The sequence below is a fragment of the Triturus cristatus genome, chromosome 8 (assembly GCF_964204655.1).
Source record: "Triturus cristatus chromosome 8, aTriCri1.1, whole genome shotgun sequence".
Taxonomy (NCBI): domain Eukaryota; kingdom Metazoa; phylum Chordata; class Amphibia; order Caudata; family Salamandridae; genus Triturus; species Triturus cristatus.
Window position 1 is genome coordinate 106057302 of NC_140591.1, and position 17931 is coordinate 106075232.

The window sequence follows — 17931 nt, forward strand, 5'->3', positions numbered from 1 at the left end:
AGTGCCCGATCTCCGAGGGAGTCAGAGAAGGGATCCCAGGGTGGCATCCCGGTCACGGAGGGGCGCTCCCCGGCCGAGGAGGGAGGGGACTTCTGTGTTGGAGAGAGAGGGAGGGAGTGCATTGGAGAAGGGTGCCTGGTGAGGGAGGGAACTGCGGGGTGGGTCGGATGAACCAGGCACTAGGCTGCACCAGAGCGGCTGCCCCCGAAGGTGGGGCCTGTTGCGGGGGTCATTCATCAGCACCCAGTGAGGGTCAGCGATCCCCTTCTCTTGCTTTGTTCTGATACTGACTGTCTCTGGGCAAGGCTCAGGCATGGTCACCAGCCCCTTCTACGCCCCACTCTCGACAGACCAGCGGTCGGTCTGTGTCATGGTCGAATTGTTGTGCAAACCTGAGGGAGCGCAGTCCTGCAATAAACGATCTAGCTCCCAGGGTTTGTTTACGTTCGGATCCCGCTGTAGTTCCATTTAACATTCACCTTTTATACAGCAGGCGTCACATGCTAGAGGGCATGTTATGACATGCTGCATCGTAAACTGCGTTTAGTATGTATCTCATAAACAAAACAACCCGACCAGATAGTCCAGGTCACTGAGATCGGAAGTTTGTGCATATTAATAAGGCACCTGTATATTCAATTCACGCACGTGTATAATAAACAGTTTCTAAGATCCCCTTTTGAAGATCCCTATCCCTGACGTGGGTTAGACGTTAACTACATAAATCACGTTTTTATCGTATGTAAAATAGTAATAAATAATATATTTGTACATGTTCTGCCAGATTTTCACAAACTATATTTAAAGCATTGTCTAAGCGGTTCACTGAATCACACAATTTACCCAGTGATTTATTTGGATGATCATCATGTGTGAGATGTGGATTCTGCTCCCATCTGTGTTTAGGTGCATCACTGCGTATTTTTAAAGGGGCGCGGGTGACTGCACGTAAAACAGGCTTGTTCTTTTCAATTGGGAATCCAGTTATAAACCTTTTGGTGTCTTTTCCTTCCTCTTAGATTTTTTGGGGCGTTAGTGTGTGTATATATATATCAGACCCTTTCTGAAAAGAGCGAATATTAAACATTTTATAAAATTTTGATCCGCACTCAAATGCAAAACACAAGTCCATCCAATTTGTATATTTTTAAATTGTTCTTTATTTTCATATTCTTCCTTCTAGTAGCCTTCCCAATAGCCGGCTATTAGGAAGGCTACTAGAAGGAAGAATATGAAAATAAAGAACAATTTAAAAATATACAAATTGGATGGACTTGTGTTTTGCATTTGAGTGCGGATCAACATTTTAAAATTGCATTGAGTGAAAGTTTTCTTCCACTTCTTTAGGAAGCGAAGGGGTCTTGCTTCCTTGATCCTTGCACCATACACTGACTGATATTCCCGAGACCTCTTTTGTAAATCTTTTGCCGAATATTAAACATTGTTTCAATAACAATGTGTTTGCTGGAGAGTGCATTTGTTTTGAATTTGAAACCTCAGAAAATGAATAAGTTGATCCTTAGTAAATGATAGCTGGGCAGATTTAAAACTGGGCTTCCCTTTAGTTGGGTAAAGAAGTGGTGTTTTGAGTGTACAAAATGCGTTCAGTTGGTTAACAACTTCTTGTCGCATGCTTTCATTTTACGATTTAGCCAAAAAGGGCCCTTCCCCTAATTTGTGTAAATATACAGATGTTTTGTTCTTTTCGCTATTCCTCATTTGTCAATGCGTTGCCCTCTCAATTGTACATTATTTATTTTAGTGTGGGGTGGAAATATTTCCCTTTTTAGGTCCCTGTTAGTTGTGTATCGGTAATGCACTGAGGTCTGTATTTTCTAAACTTTTTTTTTATGGAGCAGTTAGTCAGTGACAATAGCTGGCTTTCATATCACCGAACCACTTAATGAGAGAACTGAAAGCGTATATTTTTCTATATCGATGATATTAAATACTGTAATTTTTTTCCCTTATGGAGTTTCTGTGCATTGTTGTTCAAACGTGAGGTACATAAAGGTGACCTACTCTGTAAAGCGTGTCAGCGTGCTTAGGGTGGGGAGGGACTTGTTTTAAAACAGAAATTGTGTGAATAAATTGTCATTCAAATTGTTTATCCCTAAACTACTAGTTGTGTGTGCATATTACGAGCAGTTACACACCTATATATATGCTCACCAGGTTTCGCCAGCATTTCTTCATTGATGAGGTTGTGGTCTACATCCTATTTGTTGGGGTCTGTAACCTCTTTGTTGTTGGTGTTAGCATTGGAAAGTACCTTGTCTCACCCTGGGAGAAATGCAGTCATATTCTTTTGTAGCTTATTTTATAGCACCTCATAAACTGATGAGGCTGTTTCCTGGGTGGTTGAGGTTGCTGTCATTTGTGAGGCTCAAAGGGGTGCACCTCACATATTGCAGCGGACCTGCTGATGTGCTTAAGCAGGTATGGAAGCAGAGAGGCGTAAGTGAAAGGGTTTTGTTTCTGTATGCTTATCATTGAATAGGAAGGTGTACTGATTATTGTGCTAGATCAGAAGAGCCTGAGTTTGTAGTCTGGTCTATGTGAGAAGTAAAAGATGCATAAGTTGCTCCACCCATTTAGGGGGTCCACAGAGGGATGTCCTCTTGGAAGGGTGCAGCTTTCCAAATTGAACAAGAGTAAGTAATGAGTTATTTTCTCTTTGGAAAAGAAAAGGCTTTGCCCGAGCATTTGTCCATACATATGCTACGTAGTTATCCATTATTTCTTGATACACGCAGACTATAATGTAAACCTGTTTGGTGGTGTTTTGTAACGCGGAAAACAGCACCGATTGTGAATGTCTCATATGAAAGAACATTTCACCTGTTGTGATAGAAGCCCAAGTTATATACAGTTGTAGAAATGGGAAATAAATTACATGTTTTTTTGTTGTTGTTAATCATCTTTTGACCATTTATCTCCTGTGTAGTGCAGAATGTATAAACACTAATGCCTGTCACATTGGTTCCTCATGTATTTTATTTTTTCAAGAACCTTTTAGTGGGCTAGCCTTTTTGATGCATTCAAGTTCTGCTTTTGCTTTTCCTCTTATGACCATTTAACATCGTCCTTAATACATTTTGGTTTAAGAACTGCACATGAAACATTCCTGATTACGTGTATTTTTATGTGCTTGAGAAATGCTTTTCTTTCTGTAATAGGAACCCCACATATTACATGTCAAAGTTTTTGATTTTCACTGAGGGGATTTTGAAAAATGAAATGGGAAAGCTGTTTTGCATAAGAAACGGTCTCTTTGCTATTTACTACAAATATGGTGAATTCTACTCGTCTGTTATCTGACACTGTATATTTGTTCAAATGCACCCCTTCCGAACTGTGTTCTCGTCCTCCCTTACTTGCCCATTCGTTTTCCCCAAAACTGAAACTTCCTCGTCATTGGGTAGTCCGTTTCAATATCCCCCATATGAACTGTATTTCAACACACAATTTTCTAAAATCAAAATCATGTTATGGCTATTTTTAGCACCTGATAGTACAATATTTGTCTCTGAAATTGACTTGCTTGCTTGCTACTTTTTGTACAGTTGACACAAAAATACTAAACACCCGTTTATCCAGCTTTTCTGGTTCGCTTTTTTCAAACCGGTTTTCCCACTCCATTCATCTAAAGTTGGAAAATCACAAAAAAACAAGCTGTTTAAAGTTCTGAACAAACCTCATTTTAACCACTTGCAGACAATGTGTCAAATTTCACAACTAACCTAATTATTATATAGTGTTAAAATAACCGTTTATATTTGTACAAAATAAACATTTTTATAAACAATAACCACAGACCTTGTATTTTTCATTAACTCTGATTGTCACACCCATTGCACAACCCATACTTTCGTAATGATAGCTTACTCTGTCACCTGAATGTTTATTTGGTCTTATTTTAATACTAATGCATTTTGAATTAGGATAGATTATGTAGTTATTCCATTGGCTAGACACAGGTTGTATTTGCTCACTAGTTAAGGGAGGATACAGACCACATAGCACAAAGACTATCTTTTCCACGTGGTTATAGCGGACTTAAAAGTGGCAGATTTTTCGAAGCGTTGGCTATAATAGATAATGAATGATAAAGGAGATAATTTATGAATGTACAATAGAAGTATAAACAAATCTTCTATACAATTCCTTGCATAATTGTGTTTGTGGAATGTTATGAGGCCAGGTGTTACATCAGATTTTTTTGATTCACTTGGGGCTATTTCTATCATCACGTCTATACAAGTAGGTGTTAAATTGTTCTTATTGTGACCAGTTTATGCAAGATTTTGCCAGTTTACAACTGGCTTCATTAGTGTAATAATTTGTCTTGCTGATGGGTTGACCTGTTGATGCGTTGACCTGTTGATGCATCTATATACTTGGCAATCATAGATTTAATAATGATTAAGAACCAGAATTTAGGGCGCTGATGCCGGGGGGTGGATTGGTGCGCTTCGCAGGAGCTGCCTCTATATGTAGCCAGGGGGTGTCCTGAGAAATGTTGCCGTATGTGGGGCAAATGGGTCGGGGTACTCAATGACTGAGAAGATGTGGTCCTCTCTTCAGGTAGACGTGGATATGCTTTTAGTGATTTCCTTCTGTAGCCTTGATGTCACTGCGATGTGTTTTTCTCCCTATTCTGATACTGCACATGTAGCTCAGAATGGTGCTGTTTGTTGTTACATCCAAAACTCAATAAAATTGGTTGTCAAAAAAAAGAACCAGAATTTATTGAACCTGGTTTTCCAATGAGCAGAATTTGTGCAAAGTGACAACTTCAGAGACAACTATGTTTATGGCATGATGTTAATTACATTTTGTGGCCCCTTTTGAATTTTGGAACATGTAAATGCTGTGTCATGCCATGAACTATAAGTAGATGGTAGTTTCCTGTCCTCCAGAATGAAAAAAGCCTTTAAAGCGCAAATTATAACCAATAGTTATGGCGTCAAACTGATATTACCAAATAAGACACAATTAGGTCCTTTCTTAAATTGATATAATAGTGTATTGCAGTTTTGGTTAAGCAGGAAGAGCATTTTAAAGAGAAAGTGTGAGGACTGAAAATGACACCCCCTGCTGGATCTCAGACAATGGGTGTGGGACAACTAGGAAAGAGAGAGACTGATCATGTTGAGGGAGCTTTGAGGAAGATATCCATGCAAGAGCATCTTCCTGACGGAAGGTGCAGCGTGGTAAAACGCCTTGTGACACGAGCATAGTGCCTTAAATTCAACTATTTTAGAGACTGGGAGCCAATTCAATGTGTGCTGTGCCTCTAAAATTCTATCAGATTCCCTTATATTGTAAATATTGTGCACAGCTCTGTTTTGTTCCCGCTGTAGGGCAATAGCGGCGTCCGGAGAGGACAATATAGCATGTATTTACAATGCCTAATCTGAAGATGGCAACGGCATTGACTGACTACAGCAGATGTTCCAAAATAAAAGGCAAGACTTTCTTTAACATCTTCATTAGAAAATCGCAGAGACATCCAGGTTTATCTGTTATGATAGAATAAGGTCCTAGATGTTTGACTTGGTCCACACGATTTGGAGCATCCCCTGTAGTGGATGCCCAAAATGTGGGCATCCAAAAGGGAATGTGCCCTAGCACTTCAGTTTTAGGGGCATTGCTCTCTGGAAGTGGTTTTCCGATGCAGAACTGATGAAAAATATCATGTGGTGAGATATTGCCTTTCGTAGGTGACTTTATCAGTCTATAAAATAAGTTGGGTATCGTCTACAAGTGATATCACGAAAACCCGATCATATTAGCAAGGGGGTGTAAAAGAATATTAAATTGGATGAAAGTGAAGTGACCTCTGGACTTGTCTCCTGCCATAGAGAAATGAAGCATAATATTGTGAATCACTGATGTGTATTCCCACCTCCTCAATGTGCTTGCCCTGAATGGGACAGTCTGCAGTCTCAAATGCAGAAGATCTATCCGGCATAATGAGGCGCAGTGTGCACAGCTGTTAAAGCTGCTTCAGTCCCAAGAACCGATTTAAAACCTCTTTGATTGGAATCTTATTTAAAAAAAAAAAAAAAAAAAATCTTCAAGTATCTAGCCATCCAACCATCGAGAAAGCTCACCCTGAATTTCTTAACTTCAGGAAGAAAGGTAATGTGCTTATAGATAGTACCAATTTACGGATCGAGGCTAGGCTTTTTGAGGAGGGGTCAACAGCAACTCTGTACCAACCAGTGGGTTCTACGCCTGATGCAAAGGATGAATTGATATTGGTTGTAAGAGGAAATTAACGGAAAAGGAGAAGTAACTTTGTTTTCGGTGTGCTCGGGCTGAAATGCATTGTCCCACCTGCACAGATCTAAATGTGAGATTGAATATGTAGTGATGTTCCGTAGGCTCCTTACTACAAACATGCACTATTCCAGTGAAAGAAACATTGTATTTTCACTTTTGTCACCGGTATTATCAAACACTGTTTTTATTTTTAAATGCCACTAATTAGTTCGCGTCATTTGCGGTGACGCGCAATGCAGGGATATGAAGAGGCGCAGCAGTCCTAGTTTTTTCCCTTGCTTTACACGAAACGTGCCTGTTTTACAGACACAGCTGCGATGCAGTATTTGCTGTAGACGCTACATAACCTTGAGAATGTATGAACTGTATTAATGTGTAAACCAAATATACATCTACTTGTCGAAAAGGTTTACTGCTTAGCATTCACAGACAAGCGAGTGTACAGTAAAATCGTATGGCGTGGCTGTCAAACAACAAATAAGCGTAACCACAAAGCAGTAGGAAAACAGCATTTTTTATATCTGTCTTTACTTTCCATTAATCACGTATGTATTCCTCCACATCAAAGTGTCATTTCGGTTAGAAATAATTTGTCTAAGCAGACCGTACAGTTGCGTCCACCCCATGTGCCATGTCTGCCATAACATTTTTTAATGAGTTTTATATCGCGCGAACAGGACCCGAAGGTATCAGGCGCTTAACATAAGCACCTGTTGCGTTAGAGGGACACATTCGTTTTGTTAGGCACGGGGAGATGAAGTGATTTCCCCTGAATCACAGGATGTTGAGCGTCCCTGCCGCGACTCGAAACCGGTTCCCAGCTTCTGGGCGCCCGCTCTAGCCGTCAGTCTGCATCCTCTCCTCCTTCATCAGCGGCAAATCGCCACAAATGATTTAGGGTTGCGAAGAGGAGCCCTGTAAGTAGAGAGTGGCGAAAACCTTACTGGGATGTTTTCATGCTGGAGGAATAAAGTAATGGGTTAGACAATGGTGTTTTCTTTCTATTCAATTTTGTGTGCAAAGCCCGCCAAGACCTGTCTGGTTTGATGTCTGCACAGACCTATGTCCCTTCCTTTAAATGATAGGCCTTCAGTTTTAGGTACTCACTGCCTACCAGGGGGTGTCTCCTCTCCGGCTGTAGCCACGGGGAGCTTGTTGTAGCCACGGGTGTCGGTGGTTGTGGAACATTTATCAGAACTGGGGTGCTGAGTAGTCACGTCACCTCACTCAAAGCATAAAGGGCTTGTGGCAGTCAATCTGAAAACGCAACAAACGCTGCCAGGTACAAAAAACCTTTACTATTTCAAGTTGTATGGGGTGTTACAGCAACACTGCGGGCCCAGCGCTCCTTCAGGCGCCCTCTGAGAGCCCAGACAAGGAGCCCTCAGCCTGTCTTTTGTAGACCTTGTTGGTGGCCCCCGGCGCGAAGGGCCTCGCGAGGCCGGAGGGTCTCCTGGTTCCGAGTCCCTTCCGGGCCTGGCTGCAGTGCATCGAGACCCCTCGGCCCTCCTCCGTACCCAGGCCTTCTGTGGGCCTTGGCGGCGGGTCGGGCCTCGTCAGTGTCCTCTCTGCGGAGGGTCACCTGGGCCGCCTCCGGCCTCCGCCCCGTCTGAGCAGCCTCTGCAGTCTGCACTGTCAGCCGCCCGCGTCTGGGAGGTCTCTTCCAGGCCCTGGCCATATGAGCCCTATCAGGCCAGACCGCTCCGGGCCCTGGCCTTGTGAGCCGCTCGTCGGGGAGGCCTCTTCCGGGTCCTGGCAATGTGAGCCCTATCGGGCCAGCCCGCTCCGGGCCCTGGCCTTGTGAGCCGCTCGTCGGGGAGGCCTCTTCCGGGCCCTGGCCATATGATCCCTATCAGGCCAGCCCGCTCGGGGCCCTGGCCTTGTGAGCCGCTCGTCGGGGAGGCCTCGCCGGGGTGCGCCTCCGAGTCCTGGTCGCACTGAGCTCTGCAGTGCTTGGCTCTTATTAGAATAATGGCCGGCTCGGGGAGGTTTCGAGTATTGAAATGTCGCCGCCCGCCCTCCTCTCATGTTTACTAATTCAGGATTTAATCATAGCCAGTCAGCGCCGTAGAGGAGCCGTCGGAGGAAGGCGGCGGTGTGTTTATGTTCGCGTCCTCCCATGTGCTGCCGCCGCCGCCGAGTAGCGAGCGGCCGTGCGCAGACGGCGAGCCGGCCCCTCGCACCCGAACGGAGGTCTGAGCTCTTACATACCAGGGCATTCTTGCGGTGTGAGATCATGGGCAGTGAGCAGCCACGGCTCGGGGTATTGGGGCTTCTGTCATACAATCACAGGCTGCAGCTTCATCATGGCCTCCCCTGGAAACGGACTTATAAACATTCGCATTGAGTCCATCTACTTCTTTTCAAGCAGGCTCAAGGCATGATCGTTTGTTCCATCGTTTCAAGGAACTGGCCGATAGTTACTACTTCCTTTGGTAATAGGTGTTTGAATACTTGTTTTTCCTAATCAATGGAAGACGTTAATCTTTTGTTAATGGCGCGCAGGTTTTCTTTTGACAGGCAAGATTTGAATTCAGTGTCCATATGTTAAAGAAAATAGGATCACTGCTCGCTTGTAATAACTTATAACAAGTGATCAGAAGCCACCCAGTTGGACTGGTGTGTGCTGCTGCGGAGAGGTTATGTACACCAACCCATTCATTTGCGTCAGCCACATATGCATGTTGGTGGGGAAATCTTCTTTAAAAAAAAGTTGTTTTAAAATGTTTTTTGAAAGATGTAAGATTAGGTTGATTCATAACAGAAGAGTAGAGGGAATTTTAGAACTGAGCTCCTATCACAGATAAATTTCCCCCAGTTAGATGTTCTGTTAAATCTGGCCCAGACTAGTAGGCTTGACTTGTTGGTTCTCCGATTGCTGCTAGGAGTATTGATCAGCAATATCAATTAAAATATTTTTGTCGATCTATCTACGGCATTCAATACCTTAGAGAATTTTGAACTTTATTCGCTCTGCTACAAACAGCCAGTGCAGTACTGGGAGGGCCAAAATTATATAGGAGGATTTATTAAGGCTGAAACAGTTTGGCAGTTTATTTTGGAGTCTCTGGAGTATCAGTATCTCTTTCGCTGGAGTTCCGGAATGCACAGCATTACAGTAATTCAATCTGGATACCACCTGTGTTCTAGTCAGTTGGTTGCGACGTGGCAACTTTCAGTATTTTATAGTAAAATGTATGTTTTTGGTTACTGCCATGATAAGATGTTGAAGTAGAGGTCTGATGTAATCCATACTTTGTCAATCTTTGCTGCTTTTTAGAGAGTTTGTGGTGCTCCCAGTTCCTTTGGCCAGATGAAGGGGAGCATGTCATGAGTTACCTTGACTAAGGCTTTCTGGGGCTTTTGAACCAACTAGGCTTAACCTCTTCGATGACGGAACGGTTCCGTCATGCACGCCGGTTGGGCTGTGCTTATGACGGAACCGTTCCGTCATGGCCCCGCCCGCGCTCAGATCTTTCAGCACTGCGCGGGAATCCACGCAGCGCTGAAGAGGTTAAGTATCTAATCCCAATCCACTGAACTTGTTTTAGGCAGATATCCATGTTTTCCCAGAGGCCATTTTCTCCCCTGACATGTATATGCTGCTGGATATCATCAATGTGCATTTGCACCTGACGATGGTACAGATGTTATGCATATGTCAAAAGGGTGACAAAAAAGACAATTATTGTGTCCGATGTGAGATTGGTGTCTTTGTTGATGACTAACTAATTTTGATTTGTTGGCTCAGTTTTACCAAGGAAAGGGCATGGTTGGAGAGCCTGTCTAGTGATTCCTACCCATTTATCCGGTTTCTCCAATAAAGTTCTGACATCCACTTTGTAATACGCTGCAGAAAGGTCGAAGGATTACAATTTCAGATTGTATGGTGTCCACAGTTGCGGTCCCTATCCCTCTCGTGTATCTGAAATCAAATTGTCATAGAGAAGGAAGCCTAATGCCATGAATTCCTGTAGTTGTATTGGGAAATGCTCTTGTTAATAATTGAGAGATTGGATACTGTAATTTGCAGGGTTCTTTAGGTCAGACAAAGTAGTTCTTGAGCAGTGCAATGATATATAGTGTGTTTTAGTGGTTTGAAGACCAGTCCTTGTTGAAGTATGTAGTTTCCTAGTCAAACGTAGGAAAGTAGTCCTTTTTTTTTTTTTAGTATTAGCTGTGCAACAATCTGCATGGCTATTCAAGGCTTTGAGATTTTCTTCTTCTTTGCACAGTTCACTAGAATTTAGGATTGCAAAAAATGAGCCTAGCTAGGCTTTTGGGTAATTCCATATGCGTGCAGGCCGAGGAGTTCAACTTTTGTGCTGATACTGCCTGGATGTTGGCAGGCTTGATGTGTGAATTCCCGAAAAATATTGAATAATTCTTTGGTGTGGTTACAACCCAAAGAGTCTGACACCTAATCCTTTTTCTTTATTTCCTATATGACTTTATGGTATTCTCATACGAGAGTGGGACACTACTACAACAGAAGTCTGAGGTTTTTCGTCTACTTTCTTTCTTATTTTCCCCCGAACCTTTTAATTTCCACCTGCTCTGGGTTGAACCACTCGAATGAGAATTTGAGCTATGCTACACCCAAGGAAAATCAAAGGGAGAAAACAAATAAGCATTTGCAATGCAATAGGTCTCCCATTATATGAGAGTTTGTGCTATTGGCAATGCAATAGCTTAAACTCTCGCAAATGCGAGACCTATTGCATTACAAATTACTAGCGCCCATGCGGCGCTTTCACATTCATGAAGGCCGCGCCTCTTCCTTTAGACAAGCAGCGTCTAAAGAAATGGGCGTGCTTGACATTAAAGTGAAGCCGTGGCATTGGGGCTTTGACAAAAAAAACATCATCGGTTTGCCAAGTTGACAGATGTTTTTTCTTTTGTTGGTAAAAGCACCCATGCTGCGCTTTTACTTGAATGTCATCTGCGCACCTTTCTTTAAACAGGGTTTGTGTAAAGAAAGGGGCGTGGCCTCTATGAATGTGAAAGTGCCGCATGGTCGCTAGTAAACCACAAGAAGGGCTGTGACTGGCCAGTTTATGGTAATGCTTGCAGCTGCAGGGACAGCGCGAGGGAGAAGAGCAATGCACCCCAGCCGGCCAATGTAATACATTTAAATAAAGTGAAAGCGGCCGGCCATGCTGTGGGATTAAGCGTAGCGGGGACGCCGTGTATGCTGAAAAGAAACCGGGGGTAAAATAAAGTGAAATCGCCTGTTGCCTGGTCTTGCTGTGTGATAAAGCGTTACAAAAGGGGGTGGTGATGGACGGAGCATCAGAACCAATCAAACACTCACACCCAGTCAACAGATCTGGGTTTGATCCATCACCGTTCTTTAGCCCACTCTGCCACCCCAGTTCAGACATGGCCATATGCAAATCAGTCTGACCCTGTGCCTCATGGGAACAGTACAGCCCAAACTGCCAAGCCATGCCTTCCCTGGACCGGAAACAAGCTTCCTAGGACCGGTTTCTGGCATTTCAGCCGTCTTCAGCCAGGCTTGCTTGAATCCAGTGGCAAAGTGAGCAAGGGACTCAACGTCTGAGCATACCCTGCCAACTGAGGGCGAACAAACCGGTCCTAGGAAGCTTGTTTCCGGTCCAGGGAAGGCATGGCTTGGCAGTTCGGGCTGGACTGTTCCCATGAGGCACAGGGTCAGACTGATTTGCATATGGCCATGTCTGAACTGGGGTGGCAGAGTGGGCTAAAGAACGGTGATGGATCAAACCCAGATCTGTTGACTGGGTGTGAGTGTTTGATTGGTTCTGATGCTCCGTCCATCACCACCCCCTTTTGTACCGCTTTGTTCGCCATAAGTTGGCAGGGTATGTTCAGACGTGAGTCCCTTGCTCACTTTGCCACTGGATTCAAGCAAGCCTGGCTGAAGACGGCTGAAATGCCAGAAACCGGTCCTAGGAAGCTTGTTTCCGGTCCAGGGAAGGCATGGCTTGGCAGTTCGGGCTGGACTGTTCCCATGAGGCACAGGGTCAGACTGATTTGCATATGGCCATGTCTGAACTGGGGTGGCAGAGTGGGCTAAAGAACGGTGATGGATTAAACCCAGATCAGTTGACTGGGGGTGAGTGCTTGCAATGTTCAACACTCCGTCCATCATTTCCTTTGGTTTTTGCTTTGTTCGCCATAAGTTGGCAGGGTATGGTCAGACGTGAGTCCCTTGCTCACTTTGCCACTGGATTCAAGCAAGCCTGGCTGAAGACGGCTGAAATGCCAGAAACCGGTCCTAGGAAGCTTGTTTCCGGTCCAGGGAAGACATGGCTTGGCAGTTCGGGCTGGACTGTTCTCATGAGGCACAGGGTCAGACTGATTTGCATATGGCCATGTCTGAACTGGGGTGGCAGAGTGGACTAAAGAACGGTGATGGATCAAACCCAGATCTGTTGACTGGGTGTGAGTGTTTGATTGGTTCTGATGCTCCGTCCATCACCACCCCCTTTTGTACCGCTTTGTTCGCCATAAGTTGGCAGGGTATGCTCAGACGTGAGTCCCTTACTCACTTTGCCACTGGATTCAAGCAAGCCTGGCTGAAGACGGCTGAAATGCCAGAAACCGGTCCTAGGAAGCTTGTTTCCGGTCCAGGGAAGGCATGGCTTGGCAGTTCGGGCTGGACTGTTCCCATGAGGCACAGGGTCAGACTGATTTGCATATGGCCATGTCTTAACTGGGGTGGCAGAGTGGGCTAAAGAACGGTGATGGATCAAACCCAGATCTGTTGACTGGGTGTGAGTGTTTGATTGGTTCTGATGCTCCGTCCATCACCACCCCCTTTTGTACCGTGTGATCAAGCGTGGCAGAGGCACAGTGTAGGAAATGAAGTGGGGAGAGAGTGTTCGAATCTAATAATTGGGCGCTGCGTGTAACCCCATAGCAAAAGTGAAAGCACGCATAGCGCACTGCAAAAAATATAAAGGCGGTCTTGATTACTAAAGCTGGCGTCCCACCAGTGCTCTTTTAGATAAATTGATCAAAGAGTTCTTCCGAAGGGCTAATGGAAGCTAAACAGTAAGGACACAGTAAAAGGGCCAGTCCTGATGTGGGAGGTGACAAATGCAGACAAGGCGTTACTAAGGAGGGAGTAACAAGCCTGTTAAGGAATCAGAAGCAACCATTTAGAAAGGACAACAACAGGAGCCAATTTAAAAGATGGGCGGATAGTGTGCGGAGCTTCAAGTCCATACCCTAGTACAGCATGCCTCGCAGCAGTGCATGCGCTGCACAGGCTTGACCTAAAAAGGAGCAGGACAAACGCTGAGGGCAAACTAATCTAAATGTGAAAAGTGGTCACACAGGGCATACTGTTGAGAATTTGCTAAAGTGCTGTCTCTGCTGTTTCTGTTCTGAACACGGTGAGGGGCTCAAGGCCTTCGCGGGTCTCTGAGAGCCACCTGGGAACAGACGAGTGTGCCCAAGTGGATGACTGGATGGCAGCCAAGTCCGTTTACGAGTTCTCATCCATACACATTGATTAAAAACAAGGTGTCCCGGGAAAAATACAGTGGGCTTGTTTGCATCATTGCCAACTTACCCTCCAAACTTGAATCCACTGCTGTTCTTCATTGTTTATGCCCAAGAAGATGACCTGAGGGCAGACCAGTCCATTTACGAGTTCTCATCCAGACACATTAATAAAAACAAGGTGTCCCTGGAAAAATACAGGAACCTGGGGATCAGGTGCAGATTCAAGCCTTTGCCGGGTGCAGTCCGTCACATATTTAGCAAACTGTATGTTAAAGGCGACGGAGCCCACCCTCTCTGGAACTGAATAAAGAAGTAGGCCAAAGACTGTGGAACCTTTGGCAGAATCGACCACTGACTTTTTCCCAGGTCCCTGACAGTTGACCCCGCGGGAGGAGCCACGAGCGCAGGAGCGCTTCAAACGACGCGGGTGTATCGGCGGAGCGGGAGCCTTTGTGTTTTAGAATCGACCACTGACTTTTGCCCAGGTCCCTGACAGCTGACCCCGCGGGAGGAGCCACAAGCGCTTCAAAGGACGCGGGTGTACCCACTGCGCGGGCGAAGACCGGGCGAAGACGGGCCCGTGTGAGGCCATGCTGGGCCCATCCCCCATGACTATCAAAATTGCCCCGGGATTGTGATCGCTTAAACCTGGAGCCTGTTACTCTGAGAACTGGAGAGGTATTGTAAATCTGAAAGTCCCCTCCTTGGCCTATTGTGGATGAACGTTATTGATTACATCCGTAACTGCATCATTTAGCCTCTTTTAAAGATATAATTTCCCAGGTGTTCGTTTCGCTATTATCTTAAAGTTGTCTGCTCAGTAGAGCTTTAGTAGAGCGATACGTCTTTGAAATGGGGAAAAGGAAACTACTAACTACACAGGCGCCACCTATGAATAGGACTATTGGGGAGACTCAATCGACACTGCTTTCATATTTAACAGGGGCAATGGGGGCATTTGAGAGGCAGATATCCTCAGTAGAGGAGTCATTAGAAGTAAATACGCATTGTCGCAGCGAAGACGATAATATTGGAGCCAAGGGAGAAACCAATAGAATGTGGGGGTTTCTAACCTCAATCCCCCTGTGAACGGCTCCATACAACCTATGATAGATACGATTGAGGAATTAAGTGATATGGATTCCTTGTGCCAGCAGCCTCAAAAGCGTATAAAGATGCCTCCAAAACCAATTAAAGATATAGAACTAGCATCTCCCCCCACTTTTAATAAAAACAAGACTCCCGAACGAGCGAAGCGATCAAAAATTGTACAACAAGGGAAACAAAAGTCCGTGAGGATTCCCTTAGAAAGACCATACCCTGAGAAAAACACGAAGGGGAAACCAAGGGATTCTGATATAAGAATTTTAACTGATTTGGTAACTAACCTAGACCAATTTCTAAGGACCTCAATCGCTGAAATAGAGGGAAGATTAAATATGATAGAGCATACCCTAATAGGTTTTTCCGACAGGGTACCCGCCAAACATCTACCAAGCAGTCTGAGTAAAGCACGTAGAAAGGATGTAGGGGAGGGTGGTATAGCGCAGAATGAGCAAGGCCAGACAATTTTACATGAGGACTCAGTAAATTCAGGTAGATCCCAAGATAATGCTGAGAATTGCCAATGGAGGTCCATTAACAAAATACGAACCAGTAATGCAGAAAAGGAAACCTCCACTTTTAGGATGATCCCCTCTATCAAACAAAAAGAGATCAGACCTAAAAATGAGACACCTATAGAGCACACATATTTAGACCTACCACCAGCTTGTACACCGTATACAGTAATATTAGCTAATACACCTAAGCTGGGACAGCAAGAAACTGAAACCTGGGAAAGCCTAAGGAATAAAGCGCTTTACTGGTTAAGTAAAAGGGTGGGAATAACTCATCAACTCTTCACGGATTTCAAAATGGCTAGGAGGATAAACTGGGTAGGAAAAGAGCATAAGACACTTCATGGGGATTGTATAGTGCTAACCTTCAAATCACCTGAGTTAGTAAAAAGAATCCTATGGAATGGGGGAAATGGATGCCTAAGCACAGTTGATATTAACATTCTCCCTTTGGGCTTTTTTTTTTTTTATAAACCTGCTAACGTAATGGGGAGGGATGACACAGATTGGACATATAAAATAAGTGTAGGTCACCCCCCTCCCATCACATTGAAAAGCCGATATGCACCACTGACCTCCTTAGAGGAGATTGATTGACTGACCAACTGCCCGAACAACTCTCCTGATGTCCCTGTATATGCTTCCCCTAAGAGCTGTCAAGTTCAAAGGCAGGATTCTAAAAATGATATGGAAACTGGCCTACATTCAATAGAGGGGCTTACAACAATCAGCACCTGCCTTGAACCCACTTTAGTAACAGGTATGTTGGCAGGAAACGTTAATAACCTGTCCCTACCTGTAGGAACACCCTCCAATTGCCCGTCAGATATACATAGACCAAATAATACGGGCAGGGTAGATGAGCCAGTTCTTTCAAAAGAAGCAGTCCACACCAGGATATCGCCGTTTAGTCCACATGGATCTCAACATTCCATTAATCAAATCCAGAGACCAGCGATTATAAATAGCATTACGATTCTCTTTTGGAACGTTGCAGGACTACGGTCCAAACTACACAATCAGATATGGCAGAATTTTGTGAACAAATTCGATATACTATGCTTGCAGGAAACTTGGTCTCTGGAAAAAAATCACCTTGAAGGCTATAAGACCTTTAAAACACCAGCCCTGCCATCGGCAAGTGGGAGGCCAAAGGGTGGTTTATGCATTTATGTGTCAAATTTACTAAAGATAAACAAAGCGGGGTTGCTTTTTTCAGAACCTAATTATCAAGTCTTGGAAATGAAATTACATAAGCGAGATGTAATCATTCTGGTTAATTTTTATAACAACGTGCAAAAGGAATGTATCCTTGACATATTGAAACAGCCTAGAGATGTAATGTCGAACTCTGCGAATGGTAATAAGGATGATGTATTATTGGTTTGGGGGGGTGATTTTAATACGGCTCTATGTCCACATAGTGATAATGTATTATGTGGTTTAACAGATGAAAGAGAATTTAATCTTCCTCATTTTTCCCACAGCTTACAGGGGGAAGTCTTAAATGAAATTTTATTCTTCTTTGACATGGGTTTTGCGAATGTGTTGACCTCTCCACCTACTTCGTTTATGCAGACGTTTCATGGGAGAGGGTCAAATACAACTATAGACTTCATAATAATTCCGAATAGGTTTGCTACCAGAGTCCTAAACTTTAAAACCCATAAAAATGTTCTCAGTGATCACTTTCCCCAAAGTCTGGAGGTAACAATTACGTCAAAAATAAAGAGAACACACTCTGAAAGAATTCAACAACTACAGGGTTTGGAAATAAATAAAATAAATGGATACTCATTGAAATGGGCCGAGGTAGAGCCATCGGTAATTACGAACTTAGTGGTGGAAAAAAATTTGAAAGAAATTTTTAACTGTTTAGATGAGACTACATCACACGAAGACATATTAAAGTCATAGATTTGTATAACGAACACTATAAGGAACACATTGAAAAGGAAAGTGAAAAATGGGAAAGGAAAGAAACTTGGTTGGTTTGATAAAAATTTGAAAGGTCCTATACCACCTTAAAGCATGCTCTGCACAAAAAGGAACGGGACAGAACAGAAATAGCGCGATGCAGAAACGCTTATAATTTAGCAGTAAAAACAAGAAAGAGGAAAATAAAAAGGAACGCATGGACCGATCTACATAAGGCCTGTACAGAGGGCGATAGTGTTACATTTTGGCGCGTGCTCAACTTACCTTTTCTGAAACCAGAATTAACTCCAAGACTAGAATTAGCAATCGACGATGGCCAATGGGTGGACCATTTTTCTAAAATGTATGCTATGAAAATGCAGTTTAATATTGGAACGGTATGCCCTATATCCTCTAGTCCTATAATAGAGCCCTTCCCAATCAATATTGATTTTACCCTTGATGAGGTCCAACTGGCTCTGAAAGCTAGTAAGGGTGGAAAGGGACCGGGACCAGACGGGGTACCCGTAGATATATTTAAACAAAACATTGAGTTATGGGGCCCATTAATAAAACAAGCCCTTGAATCAGCCTGTAAGATAGGACTTCT

General features: G+C 44.0%; 1 protein-coding gene across 8 annotated transcripts in view; it reads left to right on the plus strand.

The window, feature by feature from the left end:
* POU2F1 (POU class 2 homeobox 1) overlaps window positions 1–17931 on the plus strand; it is a 668152-nt gene that overhangs the window by 444 nt on the left and 649777 nt on the right. The window lies entirely within an intron of this gene.